At 49.5% G+C, this 20,374-nt stretch overlaps 14 non-coding genes across 14 annotated transcripts; all 14 read left to right on the top strand.

Moving 5' to 3' along the window:
- Window positions 1-929: 929 nt before the first annotated feature.
- On the top strand, window positions 930-1,001 carry TRNAE-CUC (transfer RNA glutamic acid (anticodon CUC)). Its single transcript has one exon. It is a non-coding gene; the product is annotated as a tRNA-Glu (tRNA).
- A 708-nt stretch (window positions 1,002-1,709) lies between these two features.
- TRNAE-CUC (transfer RNA glutamic acid (anticodon CUC)) lies at window positions 1,710-1,781 on the top strand. The gene has a single exon. It is a non-coding gene; the product is annotated as a tRNA-Glu (tRNA).
- A 265-nt stretch (window positions 1,782-2,046) lies between these two features.
- TRNAE-CUC (transfer RNA glutamic acid (anticodon CUC)) lies at window positions 2,047-2,118 on the top strand. Its single transcript has one exon. It is a non-coding gene; the product is annotated as a tRNA-Glu (tRNA).
- Window positions 2,119-3,157: 1,039 nt separating this feature from the next.
- On the top strand, window positions 3,158-3,229 carry TRNAE-CUC (transfer RNA glutamic acid (anticodon CUC)). Its single transcript has one exon. It is a non-coding gene; the product is annotated as a tRNA-Glu (tRNA).
- A 3,255-nt stretch (window positions 3,230-6,484) lies between these two features.
- Window positions 6,485-6,556, top strand: TRNAE-CUC (transfer RNA glutamic acid (anticodon CUC)). The gene has a single exon. It is a non-coding gene; the product is annotated as a tRNA-Glu (tRNA).
- Window positions 6,557-9,476: 2,920 nt separating this feature from the next.
- TRNAE-CUC (transfer RNA glutamic acid (anticodon CUC)) lies at window positions 9,477-9,548 on the top strand. The gene has a single exon. It is a non-coding gene; the product is annotated as a tRNA-Glu (tRNA).
- A 1,035-nt stretch (window positions 9,549-10,583) lies between these two features.
- On the top strand, window positions 10,584-10,655 carry TRNAE-CUC (transfer RNA glutamic acid (anticodon CUC)). The gene has a single exon. It is a non-coding gene; the product is annotated as a tRNA-Glu (tRNA).
- A 2,145-nt stretch (window positions 10,656-12,800) lies between these two features.
- Window positions 12,801-12,872, top strand: TRNAE-CUC (transfer RNA glutamic acid (anticodon CUC)). The gene has a single exon. It is a non-coding gene; the product is annotated as a tRNA-Glu (tRNA).
- Window positions 12,873-13,910: 1,038 nt separating this feature from the next.
- On the top strand, window positions 13,911-13,982 carry TRNAE-CUC (transfer RNA glutamic acid (anticodon CUC)). Its single transcript has one exon. It is a non-coding gene; the product is annotated as a tRNA-Glu (tRNA).
- Window positions 13,983-16,133: 2,151 nt separating this feature from the next.
- Window positions 16,134-16,205, top strand: TRNAE-CUC (transfer RNA glutamic acid (anticodon CUC)). The gene has a single exon. It is a non-coding gene; the product is annotated as a tRNA-Glu (tRNA).
- A 266-nt stretch (window positions 16,206-16,471) lies between these two features.
- On the top strand, window positions 16,472-16,543 carry TRNAE-CUC (transfer RNA glutamic acid (anticodon CUC)). The gene has a single exon. It is a non-coding gene; the product is annotated as a tRNA-Glu (tRNA).
- A 1,039-nt stretch (window positions 16,544-17,582) lies between these two features.
- TRNAE-CUC (transfer RNA glutamic acid (anticodon CUC)) lies at window positions 17,583-17,654 on the top strand. The gene has a single exon. It is a non-coding gene; the product is annotated as a tRNA-Glu (tRNA).
- Window positions 17,655-18,352: 698 nt separating this feature from the next.
- On the top strand, window positions 18,353-18,424 carry TRNAE-CUC (transfer RNA glutamic acid (anticodon CUC)). The gene has a single exon. It is a non-coding gene; the product is annotated as a tRNA-Glu (tRNA).
- Window positions 18,425-18,688: 264 nt separating this feature from the next.
- Window positions 18,689-18,760, top strand: TRNAE-CUC (transfer RNA glutamic acid (anticodon CUC)). The gene has a single exon. It is a non-coding gene; the product is annotated as a tRNA-Glu (tRNA).
- Window positions 18,761-20,374: the final 1,614 nt, after the last annotated feature.

Raw genomic sequence — 20,374 nt, 5'->3', positions numbered from 1 at the left:
TGCCACCAGTTTTTTGCGCTTTTTAAGACTTTTTCTTGGATGATAAAGTGCTTATCCAGGCTTGGAAAAGCGTGGCTTCTTTCTTCAAAAAACAGCACCTCTCTTGCCCTCGGTTTTGGGTGTGGTTTTGCAGCTGAGTTCCATTGAAGTGAATGGAGCTGAATTCAAATACCACACCCCCACCTGGGGACGGGTGTGGTACTGTTTGTGCAAGAAAGTAGTTATCTTTTTTTCTAATCCTGGATAACCCCTTTAGAGGGCTTATCCAGGCTCAGAAAAACATGGCCGCTTTCTTCCAGAAACTGCCACCACTCTTCTTGTCCTCAGTTGTTTGTGGTTTTGCATCCCACTTCCATTGGAGTGAAGGGAGCCGAATTGCCATTCCACACCCCACCTGGGAACAGGTGTGACGCTGTTTTTGCAAGAAAGTAGCTGCGCGTTTTCTTCTCCTGGATAACCCCTTTAACGCCTCTCTTGCTGTATTTTTGTGAAATCTCTAAATTTTTATTTTCGAATATACCACCTTTCGACTTGACTTTTCAAGGGCATTCTCAGACAAGCTGTTGACGCTAGCCGCCAGCTCCCACGTCTTTCTCCCTGGTGGTCTAGTGGCTAGGATTCGGCGCTCTCACCGCCGCGGCCCGGGTTCAATTCCCGGTCAGGCAAGTTTTACCTTTAATCCTCCCGGGTTGCTAAGCGACTCTGACGCTCGACTGCTCCTCGCCGCTACGCATAACCTTTGCTCCTTTTCTTAGCTGCCACAGCTTGTTGAGCTCTCTCCGGACTCTTGTCCTACACATTGACGCCTCCCTTGCCGTAATTTTAGAAAGCCGCCATCCTTTTTTACTAGTGTACCGCCTTTCGACTTGGCTTTTCCACACCATTCTCAGTCAGTCCACCTATGGAGTGGGGAGAATGAGCACAACTTCTCCCTGGTGGTCTAGTGGCTAGGATTCGGCGCTCTCACCGCCGCGGCCCGGGTTCAATTCCCGGTCAGGGAAGCTTCGCGTTTGCTCTTTTTTTTCAATCCCCTGAGATTGTGAAGCCACTCGGATGCTCGACTGTTCCTCGCCATTACGCTGTGCGTTCCAAAAAACCTTCCTGTGTTTCTTTGCCACCAGTTTTTTGAGCTTTTTAAGACTTTTTCTTGGATGATAAAGTGCTTATCCAGGCTTGGAAAAGCGTGGCTTCTTTCTTCAAAAAACAGCACCTCTCTTGCCCTCGGTTTGGGTGTGGTTTTGCAGCTGAGTTCCCATTGAAGTGAATGGAGCTGAATTCTAATACCACACCCCACCTGGGGACGGGTGTGGTACTGTTTGTGCAAGAAAGTAGTTATCCTTTTTCTAATCCTGGATAACCCCTTTAGAGGGCTTATCCAGGCTCCAGAAAAACATGGCCGCTTTCTTCCAGAAAACTGCCACCACTCTCTTGTCCTCAGTTTGTTTGTGGTTTTGCATCCCACTTTCCATTGGAGTGAAGGGAGCCGACTTGCCATTCCACACCCCACCTGGGAACAGGTGTGACGCTGTTTTTGCAAGAAAGTAGCTGCGCGTTTTCTTCTCCTGGATAACCCCTTTAACGCCTCTCTTGCTGTATTTTTTGTGAAATCTCTCAATTTTTATTTTCGAATATACCACCTTTTCGACTTGACTTTTCAAGGGCATTCTCAGACAAGCTGCTTGACGCTAGCCGCCAGCCCCCACGTCTTCTCCCTGGTGGTCTAGTGGCTAGGATTCGGCACTCTCACCGCCGCGGCCCGGGTTCGATTCCCGGTCAGGGAAGTTTTACCTTTAATCCTCCCGGGTTTGCTAAGCGACTCCGACGCTCGACTGCTCCTCGCCGCTACGCATAACCTTTGCTCCTTTTCTTAGCTGCCACAGCTTGTTGAGCTCTCTCGGACTCTTGTCCTACACATTGACGCCTCCCTTGCCGTAATTTTTAGAAAAGCCGCCATCCTTTTTTACTAGTGTACCGCCTTTCGACTTGGCTTTTCCACACCATTCTCAGTCAGTCCACCCATGGAGTGGGGAGAATGAGCACAACTTCTCCCTGGTGGTCTAGTGGCTAGGATTCGGCGCTCTCACCGCCGCGGCCCGGGTTCGATTCCCGGTCAGGGAAGCTTCGTGTTTGCTCTTTTTTTTCAATCCCCTGAGATTGTGAAGCCACTCAGATGCTCGACTGTTCCTCGCCATTACGCTGTGCATTCCAAAAAACCTTCCTGTGTTTCTTTGCCACCAGTTTTTTGGAGCTTTTTTAAGACTTTTCTTGGATGATAACAGTGCTTATCCAGGCTTGGAAAAGCGTGGCTTCTTTCTTCAAAAAACAGCACCTCTCTTGCCCTCGGTTTGGGTGTGGTTTTGCAGCTGAGTTCCATTGAAGTGAATGGAGCTGAATTCTAATACCACACCCCACCTGGGGACGGGTGTGGTACTGTTTGTGCAAGAAAGTAGTTATCTTTTTTCTAATCCTGGATAACCCCTTTAGAGGCTTATCCAGGCTCAGAAAAACATGGCCGCTTTCTTCCAGAAACTGCACCACTCTTCTTGTCCTCAGTTTGTTTGTGGTTTTGCATCCCACTTCCATTGGAGGTGAAGGGAGCCGAATAGCCATTCCACACCCCACCTGGGAACAGGTGTTACGCTGTTTTTGCAAGAAAGTAGCTGCGCGTTTTCTTCTCCTGGATAACCCCTTTAACGCTCTCTTGCTGTATTTTTTGTGAAATCTCTAAATTTTTATTTTCGAATATACCACCTTTCGACTTGACTTTTCAAGGGCATTCTCAGACAAGCTGCTGACGCTAGCCGCCAGCTCCCACGTCTTCTCCCTGGTGGTCTAGTGGCTAGGATTCGGCGCTCTCACTGCCGCGGCCTGGGTTCGATTCCCGGTCAGGCAAGTTTTACCTTTAATCCTCCCGGGTTGCTAAGCGACTCTGACGCTCGACTGCTCCTCGCCGCTACGCATAACCTTTGCTCCTTTTCTTAGCTGCCACAGCTTGTTGAGCTCTCTCGAACTCTTGTCCTACACATTGACGCCTCCCTTGCCGTAATTTTTAGAAAAGCCGCCATCCTTTTTTACTAGTGTACCGCCTTTCGACTTGGCTTTTCCACACCATTCTCAGTCAGTCCACCCATGGAGTGGGGAGAATGAGCACAACTTCTCCCTGGTGGTCTAGTGGCTAGGATTCGGCGCTCTCACCGCCGCGGCCCGGGTTCGATTCCCGGTCAGGAAGCTTCGCGTTTGCTCTTCTTTTCAATCCCCTGAGATTGTGAAGCCACTCGGATGCTCGACTGTTCCTCGCCATTACGCTGTGCATTCCAAAAAACCTTCCTGTGTTTCTTTGCCACCAGTTTTTTGAGCTTTTTAAGACTTTTTCTTGGATGATAAAGTGCTTATCCAGGCTTGGAAAGCGTGGCTTCTTTCTTCAAAAAACAGCACCTCTCTTGCCCTCGGTTGGGTTGTGGTTTTGCAGCTGAGTTTCAATTGAAGTGAATGGAGCTAAATTCTAATACCACACCCCACCTGGGACGGGTGTGGTACTGTTTGTGCAAGAAAGTAGTTATCTTTTTTCTAATCCTGGATAACCCCTTTAGAGGGCTTATCCAGGCTCAGAAAAACATGGCCGCTTTCTTCCAGAAACTGCACCACTCTTCTTGTCCTCAGTTTGTTTGTGGTTTTGCATCCCACTTCCATTGGAGTGAAGGGAGCCGAATTGCCATTCCACACCCCACCTGGGAACAGGTGTGACGCTGTTTTTGCAAGAAAGTAGCTGCGCGTTTTCTTCTCCTGGATAACCCCTTTAACGCCTCTCTTGCTGTATTTTTTGTGAAATCTCTCAATTTTTATTTTCGAATATACCACCTTTCGACTTGACTTTTCAAGGGCATTCTCAGACAAGCTGCTGACGCTAGCCGCCAGCCCCCACGTCTTCTCCCTGGTGGTCTAGTGGCTAGGATTCGGCGCTCTCACCGCCGCGGCCCGGGTTCGATTCCCGGTCAGGCAAGTATTACCTTTAATCCTCCCGGGTTGCTAAGCGACTCTGACGCTCGACTGCTCCTCGCCGCTACGCATAACCTTTGCTCCTTTTCTTAGCTGCCACAGCTTGTTGAGCTCTCTCGGACTCTTGTCCTACACATTGACGCCTCCCTTGCCGTAATTTTTAGAAAAGCCGCCATCCTTTTTTACTAGTGTACCGCCTTTCGACTTGGCTTTTCCACACCATTCTCAGTCAGGTCCACCCATGGAGTGGGGAGAATGAGCACAACTTCTCCCTGGTGGTCTAGTGGCTAGGATTCGGCGCTCTCACCGCCGCGGCCCGGGTTCGATTCCCAGTCAGGGAAGCTTCGCGTTTGCTCTTTTTTTCAATCCCCTGAGATTGTGAAGCCACTCGGATGCTCGACTGTTCCTCGCCATTACGCTGTGCATTCCAAAAAACCTTCCTGTGTTTCTTTGCCACCAGTTTTTTGAGCTTTTTAAGACTTTTTCTTGGATGATAAAGTGCTTATCCAGGCTTGGAAAAGCGTGGCTTCTTTCTTCAAAAAACAGCACCTCTCTTGCCCTCGGTTTGGGTGTGGTTTTGCAGCTGAGTTCCATTGAAGTGAATGGAGCTGAATGCTAATACCACACCCCACCTGGGGACGGGTGTGGTACTGTTTGTGCAAGAAAGTAGTTATCTTTTTTCTAATCCTGGATAACCTCTTTAGAGGGCTTATCCAGGCTCAGAAAAACATGGCCGCTTTCTTCCAGAAACTGCACTACTCTTCTTGTCCTCAGTTTGTTTGTGGTTTTGCATCCCACTTTCCATTGGAGTGAAGGGAGCCGAATTGCCATTCCACACGCCACCTGGGAACAGGTGTGACGCTGTTTTTGCAAGAAAGTAGCTGCGCGTTTTCTTCTCCTGGATAACCCCTTTAACGCCTCTCTTGCTGTATTTTTTTGTGAAATCTCTCAATTTTTATTTTCAAATATACCACCTTTCGACTTGACTTTTCAAGGGCATTCTCAGACAAGCTGCTGACGCTAGCCGCCAGCCCCCATGTCTTCTCCCTGGTGGTCTAGTGGCTAGGTTTCGGCGCTCTCACCGCCGCGGCTGGGTTCGATTCCCGGTCAGGGAAGTTTTACCTTTATTCCTCCCGGGTTGCTAAGCGACTCCGACGCTCGACTGCTCCTCGCCGCTACGCATAACCTTTGCTCCTTTTCTTAGCTGCCACAGCTTGTTGAGCTCTCTCGGACTCTTGTCCTACACATTGACGCCTCCCTTGCCGTAATTTTTAGAAAAGCCGCCATCCTTTTTTACTAGTGTACCGCCTTTCGACTTGGCTTTTCCACACCATTCTCAGTTAGTCCACCCATGGAGTGGGGAGAATGAGCACAACTTCTCCCTGGTGGTCTAGTGGCTAGGATTAGGCACTCTCACCGCCGCGGCCCGGGTTCGATTCCCGGTCAGGGAAGCTTCGCGTTTGCTCTTTTTTTCAATCCCCTGAGATTGTGAAGCCATCTCGATGCTCGACTGTTCCTCGCCATTACGCTGTGCGTTCCAAAAAACCCTCCTGTGTTTCTTTGCCACCAGTTTTTTTGAGCTTTTAAGACTTTTTCTTGGATGATAAAGTGCTTATCCAGGCTTGAAAAGCGTGACTTCTTTCTTCAAAAAACAGCACCTCTCTTGCCCTCGGTTTGGGTGTGGTTTTGCAGCTGAGTTCCATTGAAGTGAATGGAGCTGAATTCTAATACCACACCCCACCTGGGGACGGGTGTGGTACTGTTTGTGCAAGAAAGTAGTTATCTTTTTTCTATTCCTGGATAACCCCTTTAGAGGGCTTATCCAGGCTCAGAAAAACATGGCCGCTTTCTTCCAGAAACTGCACCACTCTTCTTGTCCTCAGTTTGTTTGTGGTTTTGCATCCCACTTCCATTGGAGTGAAGGGAGCCGAATTGCCATTCCACACCCCACCTGGGAACAGGTGTGACGCTGTTTTTGCAAGAAAGTAGCTGCGCGTTTTCTTCTCCTGGATAACCCCTTTAACGCCTCTCTTGCTGTATTTTTTTGTGAAATCTCTCAATTTTTATTTTCGAATATACCACCTTTCGACTTGACTTTTCAAGGGCATTCTCAGACAAGCTGCTGACGCTAGCCGCCAGACCCCCACGTCTTCTCCCTGGTGGTCTAGTGTCTAGGATTCGGCGCTCTCACCGCCGCGGCCCGGGTTCGATTCCCGGTCAGGGAAGTTTTACCTTTAATCCTCCCGGGTTGCTAAGCGACTCCGACGCTCGACTGCTCCTCGCCGCTACGCATAACCTTTGCTCCTTTTCTTAGCTGCCACAGCTTGTTGAGCTCTCTCGGACTCTTGTCCTACACATTGACGCCTCCCTTGCCGTAATTTTAGAAAAGCCGCCATCCTTTTTTACTAGTGTACCGCCTTTCGACTTGGCTTTTCCACACCATTCTCAGTCAGTCCACCCATGGAGTGGGGAGAATGAGCACAACTTCTCCCTGGTGGTCTAGTGGCTAGGATTCGGCGCTCTCACCGCCGCGGCCCGGGTTCGATTCCCGGTCAGGGAAGCTTCGCGTTTGCTCTTTTTTTCAATCCCCTGAGATTGTGAAGCCACTCGGATGCTCGACTGTTCCTCGCCATTACGCTGTGCGTTCCAAAAAACCTTCCTGTGTTTCTTTGCCACCAGTTTTTTGAGCTTTTAAGACTTTTTCTTGGATGATAAAGTGCTTATCCAGGCTTGAAAAGCGTGGCTTCTTTCTTCAAAAAACAGCACCTCTCTTGCCCTCGGTTTGGGTGTGGTTTTGCAGCTGAGTTCCATTGAAGTGAATGGAGCTGAATTCTAATACCACACCCCACCTGGGGACGGGTGTGGTACTGTTTGTGCAAGAAAGTAGTTATCTTTTTTCTAATCCTGGATAACCCCTTTAGAGGGCTTATCCAGGCTCAGAAAAACATGGCCGCTTTCTTCCAGAAACTGCACCACTCTTCTTGTCCTCAGTTTGTTTTGCATCCCACTTCCATTGGAGTGAAGGGAGCCGAATTGCCATTCCACACCCCACCTGGGAACAGGTGTGACGCTGTTTTTTGCAAGAAAGTAGCTGCGCGTTTTCTTCTCCTGGATAACCCCTTTAACGCCTCTCTTGCTGTATTTTTTGTGAAATCTCTCAATTTTTTATTTTCGAATATACCACCTTTCGACTTGACTTTTCAAGGCATTCTCAGACAAGCTGACTGACGCTAGCCGCCAGCCCCCACGTCTTCTCCCTGGTGGTCTAGTGGCTAGGATTCGGCGCTCTCACCTGCCGCGGCCCGCGTTCGATTCCCGGTCAGGGAAGTTTTTACCTTTAATCCTCCCGGGTTGCTAAGCGACTCCGACGCTCGACTGCTCCTCGCCGCTACGCATAACCTTTGCTCCTTTTCTTAGCTGCCACAGCTTGTTGAGCTCTCTCGGACTCTTGTCCTACACATTGACGCCTCCCTTGCCGTAATTTTTAGAAAAGCCGCCATCCTTTTTTTACTAGTGTACCGCCTTTCGACTTGGCTTTTCCACACCATTCTCAGTCAGTCCACCCATGGAGTGGGGAGAATGAGCACAACTTCTCCCTGGTGGTCTAGTGGCTAGGATTCGGCGCTCTCACCGCCTGCGGCCCGTGTTCGATTCCCGGTTAGGGAAGCCTCGCGTTTGCTCTTTTTTTCAATCCCCTGAGATTGTGAAGCCACTCGGATGCTCGACTGTTCCTCGCCATTACGCTGTGCGTTCCAAAAAAACCTTCCTGTGTTTCTTTGCCACCAGTTTTTTGAGCTTTTTAAGACTTTTTCTTGGTTGATAAAGTGCTTATCCAGGCTTGGAAAAGCGTGGCTTCTTTCTTCAAAAAACAGCACCTCTCTTGCCCTCGGTTTGGGTGTGGTTTTGCAGCTGAGTTCCATTGAAGTGAATGGAGCTGAATTCTAATACCACACCCCACCTGGGGACGGGTGTGGTACTGTTTGTGCAAGAAAGTAGTTATCTTTTTTCTAATCCCTGGATAACCCCTTTAGAGGGCTTATCCAGGCTCAGAAAAACATGGCCGCTTTCTTCCAGAAACTGCACCACTCTTCTTGTCCTCAGTTTGTTTGTGGTTTTGCATCCCACTTCCATTGGAGTGAAGGGAGCCGAATTGCCATTCCACACCCCACCTGGGAACAGGTGTGACGCTGTTTTTTGCAAGAAAGTAGCTGCGCGTTTTCTTCTCCTGGATAACCCCTTTAACGCCTCTCTTGCTGTATTTTTTGTGAAATCTCTCAATTTTTATTTTCGAATATACCACCTTTCGACTTGACTTTTCAAGGGCATTCTCAGACAAGCTGCTGACGCTAGCCGCCAGCCCCCACGTCTTCTCCCTGGTGGTCTAGTGGCTAGGATTCGGCGCTCTCACTGCCGCGGCCCGCGTTCGATTCCCGGTCAGGGAAGTTTTACCTTTAATCCTCCCGGGTTGCTAAGCGACTCCGACGCTCGACTGCTCCTCGCCGCTACGCATAACATTTGCTCCTTTTCTTAGCTGCCACAGCTTGTTGAGCTCTCTCGGACTCTTGTCCTACACATTGACGCCTCCCTTGCCGTAATTTTTAGAAAAGCCGCCATCCTTTTTTACTAGTGTACCGCCTTTCGACTTGGCTTTTCCACACCATTCTCAGTCAGTCCACCCATGGAGTGGGGAGAATGAGCACAACTTCTCCCTGGTGGTCTAGTGGCTAGGATTCGGCGCTCTCACCGCTGCGGCCCGTGTTCGATTCCCGGTTAGGGAAGCCTCGCGTTTGCTCTTTTTTTCAATCCCCTGAGATTGTGAAGCCACTCGGATGCTCGACTGTTCCTCGCCATTACGCTGTGCGTTCCAAAAAACCTTCCTGTGTTTCTTTGCCACCAGTTTTTTGAGCTTTTTAAGACTTTTTCTTGGTGATAAAGTGCTTATCCAGGCTTGGAAAAGCGTGGCTTCTTTCTTCAAAAAACAGCACCTCTCTTGCCCTCGGTTTGGGTGTGGTTTTGCAGCTGAGTTCCATTGAAGTGAATGGAGCTGAATTCTAATACCACACCCCACCTGGGGACGGGTGTGGTACTGTTTGTGCAAGAAAGTAGTTATCTTTTTTCTGAGCCTGGATAAGCCCTCTAAAGGGGTTATCCAGGATTAGAAAAAAGATGGCCGCTTTCTTCCAGAAACTGCACCACTCTTCTTGTCCTCAGTTTGTTTGTGGTTTTGCATCCCACTTCCATTGGAGTGAAGGGAGCCGAATTGCCATTCCACACCCCACCTGGGAACAGGTGTGACGCTGTTTTTGCAAGAAAGTAGCTGCGCGTTTTCTTCTCCTGGATAACCCCTTTAACGCCTCTCTTGCTGTATTTTTTGTGAAATCTCTCAATTTTTATTTTCGAATATACCACCTTTCGACTTGACTTTTCAAGGGCATTCTCAGACAAGCTGACTGACGCTAGCCGCCAGCCCTCACGTCTTCTCCCTGGTGGTCTAGTGGCTAGGATTCGGCGCTCTCACCGCCGCGGCCCGGGTTCGATTCCTGGTCAGGGAAGTTTTACCTTTAATCCTCCCGGGTTGCTAAGCGACTCCGACGCTCGACTGCTCCTCGCCGCTACGCATAACCTTGCTCCTTTTCTTAGCTGCCACAGCTTGTGAGCTCTCTCGGACTCTTGTCCTACACATTGACGCCTCCCTTGCCGTAATTTTTAGAAAAGCCGCCATCCTTTTTTACTAGTGTACCGCCTTTCGACTTGGCTTTTCCACACCATTCTCAGTCAGTCCACCCATGGAGTGGGGAGAATAAGCACAACTTCTCCCTGGTGGTCTAGTGGCTAGGATTCGGCGCTCTCACCGCCGCGGCCCGGGTTCGATTCCAGGTCAGGGAAGCTTCGCGTTTGCTCTTTTTTTCAATCCCCTGAGATTGTGAAGCCACTCGGATGCTCGACTGTTCCTCGCCATTACGCTGTGCGTTCCAAAAAACCTTCCTGTGTTTCTTTGCCACCAGTTTTTTGAGCTTTTTAAGACTTTTTCTTGGATGATAAAGTGCTTATCCAGGCTTGGGAAAGCGTGGCTTCTTTCTTCAAAAAACAGCACCTATCTTGCCCTCGGTTTGGGTGTGGTTTTGCAGCTGAGTTCCATTGAAGTGAATGGAGCTGAATTCTAATACCACACCCCACCTGGGGACGGGTGTGGTACTGTTTGTGCAAGAAAGTAGTTATCTTTTTTCTAATCCTGGATAACCTCTTTAGAGGGCTTATCCAGGCTCAGAAAAACATGGCCGCTTTCTTCCAGAAACTGCACCACTCTTCTTGTCCTCAGTTTGTTTGTGGTTTTGCATCCCACTTCCATTGGAGTGAAGGGAGCCGAATTGCCATTCCACACCCCACCTGGGAACAGGTGTGACGCTGTTTTTGCAAGAAAGTAGCTGCGCGTTTTCTTCTCCTGGATAACCCCTTTAACGCCTCTCTTGATGTATTTTTTGTGAAATCTCTCAATTTTTATTTTCGAATATACCACCTTTCGACTTGACTTTTCAAGGGCATTCTCAGACAAGCTGCTGACGCTAGCCGCCAGCCCCCACGTCTTCTCCCTGGTGGTCTAGTGGCTAGGATTCGGCGCTCTCACCGCCGCGGCCCGGGTTCGATTCCCGGTCAGGGAAGTTTTACCTTTAATCCTCCCGGGTTGCTAAGCGACTCCGACGCTCGACTGCTCCTCGCCGCTACGCATAACCTTTGCTCCTTTTCTTAGCTGCCACAGCTTGTTGAGCTCTCTCGGACTCTTGTCCTACACATTGACGCCTCCCTTGCCGTAATTTTTAGAAAAGCCGCCATCCTTTTTTACTAGTGTACCGCCTTTCGACTTGGCTTTTCCACACCATTCTCAGTCAGTCCACCCATGGATTGGGGAGAATGAGCACGACTTCTCCCTGGTGGTCTAGTGGCTAGGATTCGTCGCTCTCACCGCCGCGGCCCGGGTTCGATTCCCGGTCAGGGAAGCTTCGAGTTTGCTCTTTTTTTCAATCCTTTGAGATTGTGAAGCCACTCGGATGCTCGACTGTTCCTCGCCATTACGCTGTGCGTTCCAAAAAACCTTCCTGTGTTTCTTTGCCACCAGTTTTTTGAGCTTTTTAAGACTTTTTCTTAGATGATAAAGTGCTTATCCAGGCTTGGAAAAGCGTGGCTTCTTTCTTCAAAAAACAGCACCTCTCTTGCCCTCGGTTTGGGGTGTGGTTTTGCAGCTGAGTTCCATTGAAGTGAATGGAGCTGAATTCTAATACCACACCCCACCTGGGGACGGGTGTGGTACTGTTTGTGCAAGAAAGTAGTTATCTTTTTTCTAATCCTGGATAACCTCTTTAGAGGGCTTATCCAGGCTCAGAAAAACATGGCCGCTTTCTTCCAGAAACTGCACCACTCTTCTTGTCCTCAGTTTGTTTGTGGTTTTGCATCCCACTTCCATTGGAGTGAAGGGAGCCGAATTGCCATTCCACACCCCACCTGGGAACAGGTGTGACGCTGTTTTTGCAAGAAAGTAGCTGCGCGTTTTCTTCTCCTGGATAACCCCTTTAACGCCTCTCTTGATGTATTTTTTGTGAAATCTCTAAATTTTTATTTTCGAATATACCACCTTTCGACTTGACTTTTCAAGGGCATTCTCAGACAAGCTGCTAACGCTAGCCGCTAGCCCCCACGTCTTCTCCCTGGTGGTCTAGTGGCTAGGATTCGGCCCTCTCACCGCCGCGGCCCGGGTTCGATTCCCGGTCAGGGAAGTTTTACCTTTAATCCTCCCGGGTTGCTAAGCGACTCCGACGCTCGACTGCTCCTCGCCGCTACGCATAACCTTTGCTCCTTTTCTTAGCTGCCACAGCTTGTTGAGCTCTCTCGGACTCTTGTCCTACACATTGACGCCTCCCTTGCCGTAATTTTTAAAAAGCCGCCATCCTTTTTTACTAGTGTACCGCCTTTCGACTTGGCTTTTCCACACCATTCTCAGTCAGTCCACCCATGGAGTGGGGAGAATGAGCACAACTTCTCCCTGGTGGTCTAGTGGCTAGGATTCGGCGCTCTCACCTCAGCTGCCCGGGTTCGATTCCTGGTCAGGGAAGCTTCGCGTTTGCTCTTTTTTCAATCCCCTGAGATTGTGAAGCCACTCGGATGCTCGACTGTTCCTCGCCATTACGCTGTGCGTTCCAAAAAACCTTCCTGTGTTTCTTTGCCACCAGTTTTTTGAGCTTTTTAAGACTTTTTCTTGGATGATAAAGTGCTTATCCAGGCTTGGAAAAGCGTGGCTTCTTTCTTCAAAAACAGCACCTCTCTTGCCCTCGGTTTGGGTGTGGTTTTGCAGCTGAGTTCCATTGAAGTGAATGGAGCTGAATTCTAATACCACACCCCACCTGGGGACGGGTGTGGTACTGTTTGTGCAAGAAAGTAGTTATCTTTTTTCTAATCCTGGATAACCCCTTTAGAGGGCTTATCCAGGCTCAGAAAAACATGGCCGCTTTCTTCCAGAAACTGCACCACTCTTCTTGTCCTCAGTTGTTTGTGGTTTTGCATCCCCACTTCCATTGGAGTGAAGGGAGCCGAATTGCCATTCCACACCCCACCTGGGAACAGGTTGTGACGCTGTTTTTGCAAGAAAGTAGCTGCGCGTTTTCTTCTCCTGGATAACCCCTTTAACGCCTCTCTTGCTGTATTTTTTGTGAAATCTCTCAATTTTTATTTTCGAATATACCACCTTTCGACTTGACTTTTCAAGGGCATTCTCAGACAAGCTGCTGACGCTAGCCGCCAGCCCCCACGTCTTCTCCCTGGTGGTCTAGTGGCTAGGATTCGGCGCTCTCACCGCCGCGGCCCGGGTTCGATTCCCGGTCAGGGAAGTTTTACCTTTAATCCTCCCGGGTTGCTAAGCGACTCCGACGCTCGACTGCTCCTCGCCGCTACGCATAACCTTTGCTCCTTTTCTTAGCTGCCACAGCTTGTTGAGCTCTCTCGGACTCTTGTCCTACACATTGACGCCTCCCTTGCCGTAATTTTTAGAAAAGCCGCCATCCTTTTTTACTAGTGTACCGCCTTTCGACTTGGCTTTTCCACACCATTCTCAGTCAGTCCACCCATGGAGTGGGGAGAATGAGCACAACTTCTCCCTGGTGGTCTAGTGGCTAGGATTCGGCGCTCTCACCGCTGCGGCCCGTGTTCGATTCCCGGTTAGGGAAGCCTCGCGTTTGCTCTTTTTTTCAATCCCCTGAGATTGTGAAGCCACTCGGATGCTCGACTGTTCCTCGCCATTACGCTGTGCGTTCCAAAAAACCTTCCTGTGTTTCTTTGCCACCAGTTTTTTGAGCTTTTTAAGACTTTTTCTTGGTTGATAAAGTGCTTATCCAGGCTTGGAAAAGCGTGGCTTCTTTCTTCAAAAAACAGCACCTCTCTTGCCCTCGGTTTGGGTGTGGTTTTTGCAGCTGAGTTCCATTGAAGTGAATGGAGCTGAATTCTAATACCACACCCCCACCTGGGACGGGTGTGGTACTGTTTGTGCAAGAAAGTAGTTATCTTTTTTCTAATCCTGGATAACCCCTTTAGAGGGCTTATCCAGGCTCAGAAAAACATGGCCGCTTTCTTCCAGAAACTGCACCACTCTTCTTGTCCTCAGTTTGTTTGTGGTTTTGCATCCCACTTCCATTGGAGTGAAGGGAGCCGAATTGCCATTCCACACCCCACCTGGGAACAGGTGTGACGCTGTTTTTGCAAGAAAGTAGCTGCGCGTTTTCTTCTCCTGGATAACCCCTTTAACGCCTCTCTTGCTGTATTTTTTGTGAAATCTCTCAATTTTTATTTTCGAATATACCACCTTTCGACTTGACTTTTCAAGGGCATTCTCAGACAAGCTACTGACGCTAGCCGCCAGCCCTAACGTCTTCTCCCTGGTGGTCTAGTGGCTAGGATTCGGCGCTCTCACCGCCGCGGCCCGGGTTCGATTCCCGGTCAGGGAAGTTTTACCTTTAATCCTCCCGGGTTGCTAAGCGACTCCGACGCTCGACTGCTCCTCGCCGCTACGCATAACCTTTGCTCCTTTTCTTAGCTGCCACAGCTTGTTGAGCTCTCTCGGACTCTTGTCCTACACATTGACGCCTCCCTTGCCGTAATTTTTAGAAAAGCCGCCATCCTTTTTTACTAGTGTACCGCCTTTCGACTTGGCTTTTCCACACCATTCTCAGTCAGTCCACCCATGGAGTGGGGAGAATAAGCACAACTTCTCCCTGGTGGTCTAGTGGCTAGGATTCGGCGCTCTCACCGCCGCGGCCCGGGTTCGATTCCAGGTCAGGGAAGCTTCGCGTTTGCTCTTTTTTTCAATCCCCTGAGATTGTGAAGCCACTCGGATGCTCGACTGTTCCTCGCCATTACGCTGTGCGTTCCAAAAAACCTTCCTGTGTTTCTTTGCCACCAGTTTTTGAGCTTTTTAAGACTTTTTCTTGGATGATAAAGTGCTTATCCAGGCTTGGAAAGCGTGGCTTCTTTCTTCAAAAACAGCACCTCTCTTGCCCTCGGTTTGGGTGTGGTTTTGCAGCTGAGTTCCATTGAAGTGAATGGAGCTGAATTCTAATACCACACCCCACCTGGGGACGGGTGTGTGGTACTGTTTGTGCAAGAAAGTAGTTATCTTTTTTCTAATCCTGGATAACCCTCTTTAGAGGGCTTATCCAGGCTCAGAAAAACATGGCCGCTTTCTTCCAGAAACTGCACCACTCTTCTTGTCCTCAGTTTGTTTGTGGTTTTGCATCCCACTTCCATTGGAGTGAAGGGAGCCGAATTGCCATTCCACACCCCACCTGGGAACAGGTGTGACGCTGTTTTTGCAAGAAAGTAGCTGCGCGTTTTCTTCTCCTGGATAACCCCTTTAACGCCTCTCTTGCTGTATTTTTTGTGAAATCTCTCAATTTTATTTTCGAATATACCACCTTTCGACTTGACTTTTCAAGGGCATTCTCAGACAAGCTGCTGAACGCTAGCCGCCAGCCCCCACGTCTTCTCCCTGGTGGTCTAGTGGCTAGGATTCGGCGCTCCTCACCGCCGCGGCCCGGGTTCGATTCCCGGTCAGGGAAGTTTTACCTTTAATCCTCCCGGGTTGCTAAGCGACTCCGACGCCCGACTGCTCCTCGCCGCTACGCATAACCTTTGCTCCTTTTCTTAGCTGCCACAGCTTGTTGAGCTCTCTCGGACTCTTGTCCTACACATTGACGCCTCCCTTGCCGTAATTTTTAAAAAGCCGCCATCCTTTTTTACTAGTGTACCGCCTTTCGACTTGGCTTTTCCACACCATTCTCAGTCAGTCCACCCATGGAGTGGGGAGAATGAGCACAACTTCTCCCTGGTGGTCTAGTGGCTAGGATTCGGCGCTCTCACCTCCAGCTGCCCGGGTTCGATTCCCTGGTCAGGGAAGCTTCGCGTTTGCTCTTTTTTTCAATCCCCTGAGATTGTGAAGCCACTCGGATGCTCGACTGTTCCTCGCCATTACGCTGTGCGTTCCAAAAAACCTTCCTGTGTTTCTTTGCCACCAGTTTTTTGAGCTTTTTAAGACTTTTTTCTTGGATGATAAAGTGCTTATCCAGGCTTGGAAAAGCGTGGCTTCTTTCTTCAAAAAACAGCACCTCTCTTGCCCTCGGTTTGGGTGTGGTTTTGCAGCTGAGTTCCATTGAAGTGAATGGAGCTGAATTCTAATACCACACCCCACCTGGGGACGGGTGTGGTACTGTTTGTGCAAGAAAGTAGTTATCTTTTTTTCTAATCCTGGATAACCCCTTTAGAGGGCTTATCCAGGCTCAGAAAAACATGGCCGCTTTCTTCCAGAAACTGCACCACTCTTCTTGTCCTCAGTTTGTTTGTGGTTTTGCATCCCACTTCCATTGGAGTGAAGGGAGCCGAATTGCCCATTCCACACCCCACCTGGGAACAGGTGTGACGCTGTTTTTGCAAGAAAGTAGCTGCGCGTTTTCTTCTCCTGGATAACCCTTTAACGCCTCTCTTGCTGTATTTTTTTGTGAAATCTCTCAATTTTTATTTTCGAATATACCACCTTTCGACTTGACTTTTCAAGGGCATTCTCAGACAAGCTGCTGACGCTAGCCGCCAGCCCCCACGTCTTCTCCCTGGTGGTCTAGTGGCTAGGATTCGGCGCTCTCACCGCCGCGGCCCGGGTTCGATTCCCGGTCAGGGAAGTTTTACCTTTAATCCTCCCCGGGTTGCTAAGCGACTCCGACGCTCGACTGCTCCTCGCCGCTACGCATAACCTTTGCTCCTTTTTCTTAGCTGCCACAGCTTGTTGAGCTCTCTCGGACTCTTGTCCTACACATTGACGCCTCCCTTGCCGTTATTTTTAGAAAGCCGCCATCCTTTTTTACTAGTGTACCGCCTTTCGACTTGGCTTTTTCCACACCATTCTCAGTCAGTCCACCCATGGAGTGGGGAGAATGAGCACAACTTCTCCCTGGTGGTCTAGTGGCTAGGATTCGGCGCTCTCACCGCTGCGGCCCGGGTTCGATTCCCGGTCAGGGAAGCCTTCGCGTTTGCTCTTTTTTTTCAATCCCCTGAGATTGTGAAGCCACTCGGATGCTCGACTGTTCCTCGCCATTACGCTGTGCGTTCCAAAAAACCTTCCTGTGTTTCTTTGCCACCAGTTTTTTGAGCTTTTTAAGACTTTTTCTTGGATTGATAAAGTGCTTATCCAGGCTTGGAAAAGCGTGGCTTCTTTCTTCAAAAAACAGCACCTCTCTTGCCCTCGGTTTGGGTGTGGTTTTGCAGCTGAGTTCCATTGAAGTGAATGGAGCTGAATTCTAATACCACACCCCACCTGGGGACGGGTGTGGTACTGTTTGTGCAAGAAAGTAGTTATCTTTTTTCTAATCCTGGATAACCCCTTTAGAGGGCTTATCCAGGCTCAGAAAAACATGGCCGCTTTCTTCCAGAAACTGCACCACTCTTCTTGTCCTCAGTTTGTTTGTGGTTTTGCATCCCACTTCCATTGGAGTGAAGGGAGCCGAATTGCCATTCCACACCCACCTGGGAACAGGTGTGACGCTGTTTTTGCAAGAAAGTAGCTGCGCGTTTTCTTCTCCTGGATAACCCCTTTAACGCCTCTCTTGCTGTATTTTTTGTGAAATCTCTCAATTTTTATTTTCGAATATACCACCTTTCGACTTGACTTTTCAAGGGCATTCTCAGACAAGCTGCTGACGCTAGCCGCCAGCCCCCCACGTCTTCTCCCTGGTGGTCAAGTGGCTAGGATTCGGCGCTCTCACCGCCGCGGCCCGGGTTCGATTCCCGGTCAGGGAAGTTTTACCTTTAATCCTCCCGGGTTGCTAAGCGACTCCGACGCTCGACTGCTCCTCGCCGCTACGCATAACCTTTGCTCCTTTCTTAGCTGCCACAGCTTGTTGAGCTCTCTCGGACTCTTGTCCTACACATTGACGCCTCCCTTGCCGTAATTTTTAGAAAAGCCGCCATCCTTTTTTACTAGTGTACCGCCTTTCGACTTGGCTTTTCCACACCATTCTCAGTCAGTCCACCCATGGAGTGGGGAGAATGAGCACAACTTCTCCCTGGTGGTCTAGTGGCTAGGATTCGGCGCTCTCACCGCCGCGGCCCGGGTTCGATTCCCGGTCAGGGAAGCTTCGAGTTTGCTCTTTTTTTCAATCCCCTGAGATTGTGAAGCCACTCGGATGCTCGACTGTTCCTCGCCATTACGCTGTGCGTTCCAAAAAAACCTTCCTGTGTTTCTTTGCCACCAGTTTTTTGAGCTTTTTAAGACTTTTTCTTGGATGATAAAGTGCTTATCCAGGCTTGGAAAGCGTGGCTTCTTTCTTCAAAAAACAGCACCTCTCTTGCCCTCGGTTTGGGTGTGGTTTTGCAGCTGAGTTCCATTGAAGTGAATGGAGCTGAATTCTAATACCACACCCCACCTGGGGACGGGTGTGGTACTGTTTGTGCAAGAAAGTAGTTATCTTTTTTCTAATCCTGGATAACCTCTTTAGAGGGCTTATCCAGGCTCAGAAAAACATGGCCGCTTTCTTCCAGAAACTGCACCACTCTTCTTGTCCTCAGTTTGTTTGTGGTTTTGCATCCCACTTCCATTGGAGTGAAGGGAGCCGAATTGCCATTCCACACCCACCTGGGAACAGGTGTGACGCTGTTTTGCAAGAAAGTAGCTGCGCGTTTTCTTCTCCTGGATAACCCCTTTAACGCCTCTCTTGCTGTATTTTTTGTGAAATCTCTCAATTTTTATTTTCGAATATACCACCTTTCGACTTGACTTTTCAAGGGCATTCTCAGACAAGCTGCTGACGCTAGCCGCCAGCCCCACGTCTTCTCCCTGGTGGTCTAGTGGCTAGGATTCGGCGCTCTCACCGCCGCGGCCCGGGTTCGATTCCCGGTCAGGGAAGTTTTACCTTTAATCCTCCCGGGTTGCTAAGCGACTCCGACGCTCGACTGCTCCTCGCCGCTACGCATAACCTTTGCTCCTTTTCTTAGCTGCCACAGCTTGTTGAGCTCTCTCGGACTCTTGTCCTACACATTGACGCCTCCCTTGCCGTAATTTTTAGAAAAGCCGCCATCCTTTTTTACTAGTGTACCGCCTTTCGACTTGGCTTTTCCACACCATTCTCAGTCAGTCCACCCATGGAGTGGGGAGAATGAGCACAACTTCTCCCTGGTGGTCTAGTGGCTAGGATTCGGCGCTCTCACCGCCGCGGCCCGGGTTCGATTCCCGGTCAGGGAAGCTTCGAGTTTGCTCTTTTTTTTCAATCCTTGAGATTGTGAAGCCACTCGGATGCTCGACTGTTCCTCGCCATTACGCTGTGCGTTCCAAAAAACCTTCCTGTGTTTCTTTGCCACCAGTTTTTTGAGCTTTTTAAGACTTTTTCTTAGGATGATAAAGTGCTTATCCAGGCTTGGAAAAGCGTGGCTTCTTTCTTCAAAAAACAGCACCTCTCTTGCCCTCGGTTGGGTGTGGTTTTGCAGCTGAGTTCCATTGAAGTGAATGGAGCTGAATTCTAATACCACACCCCACCTGGGGACGGGTGTGGTACTGTTTGTGCAAGAAAGTAGTTATCTTTTTTCTAATCCTGGATAACCTCTTAGAGGGCTTATCCAGGCTCAGAAAAACATGGCCGCTTTCTTCCAGAAACTGCACCACTCTTCTTGTCCTCAGTTTGTTTGTGTTTTGCATCCCACTTCCATTGGAGTGAAGGGAGCCGAATTGCCATTCCACACCCCACCTGGGAACAGGTGTGACGCTGTTTTTGCAAGAAAGTAGCTGCGCGTTTTCTTCTCCTGGATAACCCCTTTAACGCCTCTCTTGCTGTATTTTTTGTGAAATCTCTCAAATTTTTATTTTCGAATATACCACCTTTCGACTTGACTTTTCAAGGGCATTCTCAGACAAGCTGCTAACGCTAGCCGCTAGCCCCCACGTCTTCTCCCTGGTGGTCTAGTGGCTAGGATTCGGCCCTCTCACCGCCGCGGCCCGGGTTCGATTCCCGGTCAGGGAAGTTTTACCTTTAATCCTCCCGGGTTGCTAAGCGACTCCGACGCTCGACTGCTCCTCGCCGCTACGCATAACCTTTGCTCCTTTTCTTAGCTGCCACAGCTTGTTGAGCTCTCTCGGACTCTTGTCCTACACATTGACGCCTCCCTTGCCGTAATTTTTAAAAAAGCCGCCATCCTTTTTTACTAGTGTACCGCCTTTCGACTTGGCTTTTCCACACCATTCTCAGTCAGTCCACCCATGGAGTGGGGAGAATGAGCACAACTTCTCCCTGGTGGTCTAGTGGCTAGGATTCGGCGCTCTCACCTCAGCTGCCCGGGTTCGATTCCTGGTCAGGGAAGCTTCGCGTTTGCTCTTTTTTTCAATCCCCTGAGATTGTGAAGCCACTCGGATGCTCGACTGTTCCTCGCCATTACGCTGTGCGTTCCAAAAAACCTTCCTGTGTTTCTTTGCCACCAGTTTTTTGAGCTTTTTAAGACTTTTTCTTGGATGATAAAGTGCTTATCCAGGCTTGGAAAAGCGTGGCTTCTTTCTTCAAAAAACAGCACCTCTCTTGCCCTCGGTTTGGGTGTGGTTTTGCAGCTGAGTTCCATTGAAGTGAATGGAGCTGAATTCTAATACCACACCCCACCTGGGGACGGGTGTGGTACTGTTTGTGCAAGAAAGTAGTTATCTTTTTTCTAATCCTGGATAACCCCTTTTAGAGGGCTTATCCAGGCTCAGAAAAACATGGCCGCTTTCTTCCAGAAACTGCACCACTCTTCTTGTCCTCAGTTTGTTTGTGGTTTTGCATCCCACTTCCATTGGAGTGAAGGGAGCCGAATTGCCATTCCACACCCCACCTGG

This window comes from Dendropsophus ebraccatus, unplaced genomic scaffold, assembly GCF_027789765.1.
Source record: "Dendropsophus ebraccatus isolate aDenEbr1 unplaced genomic scaffold, aDenEbr1.pat pat_scaffold_875_ctg1, whole genome shotgun sequence".
Lineage (NCBI taxonomy): Eukaryota > Metazoa > Chordata > Amphibia > Anura > Hylidae > Dendropsophus > Dendropsophus ebraccatus.
Note: the sequence above shows the minus strand (reverse complement) of the source record. Positions and strands in the feature narration are given on the sequence as shown.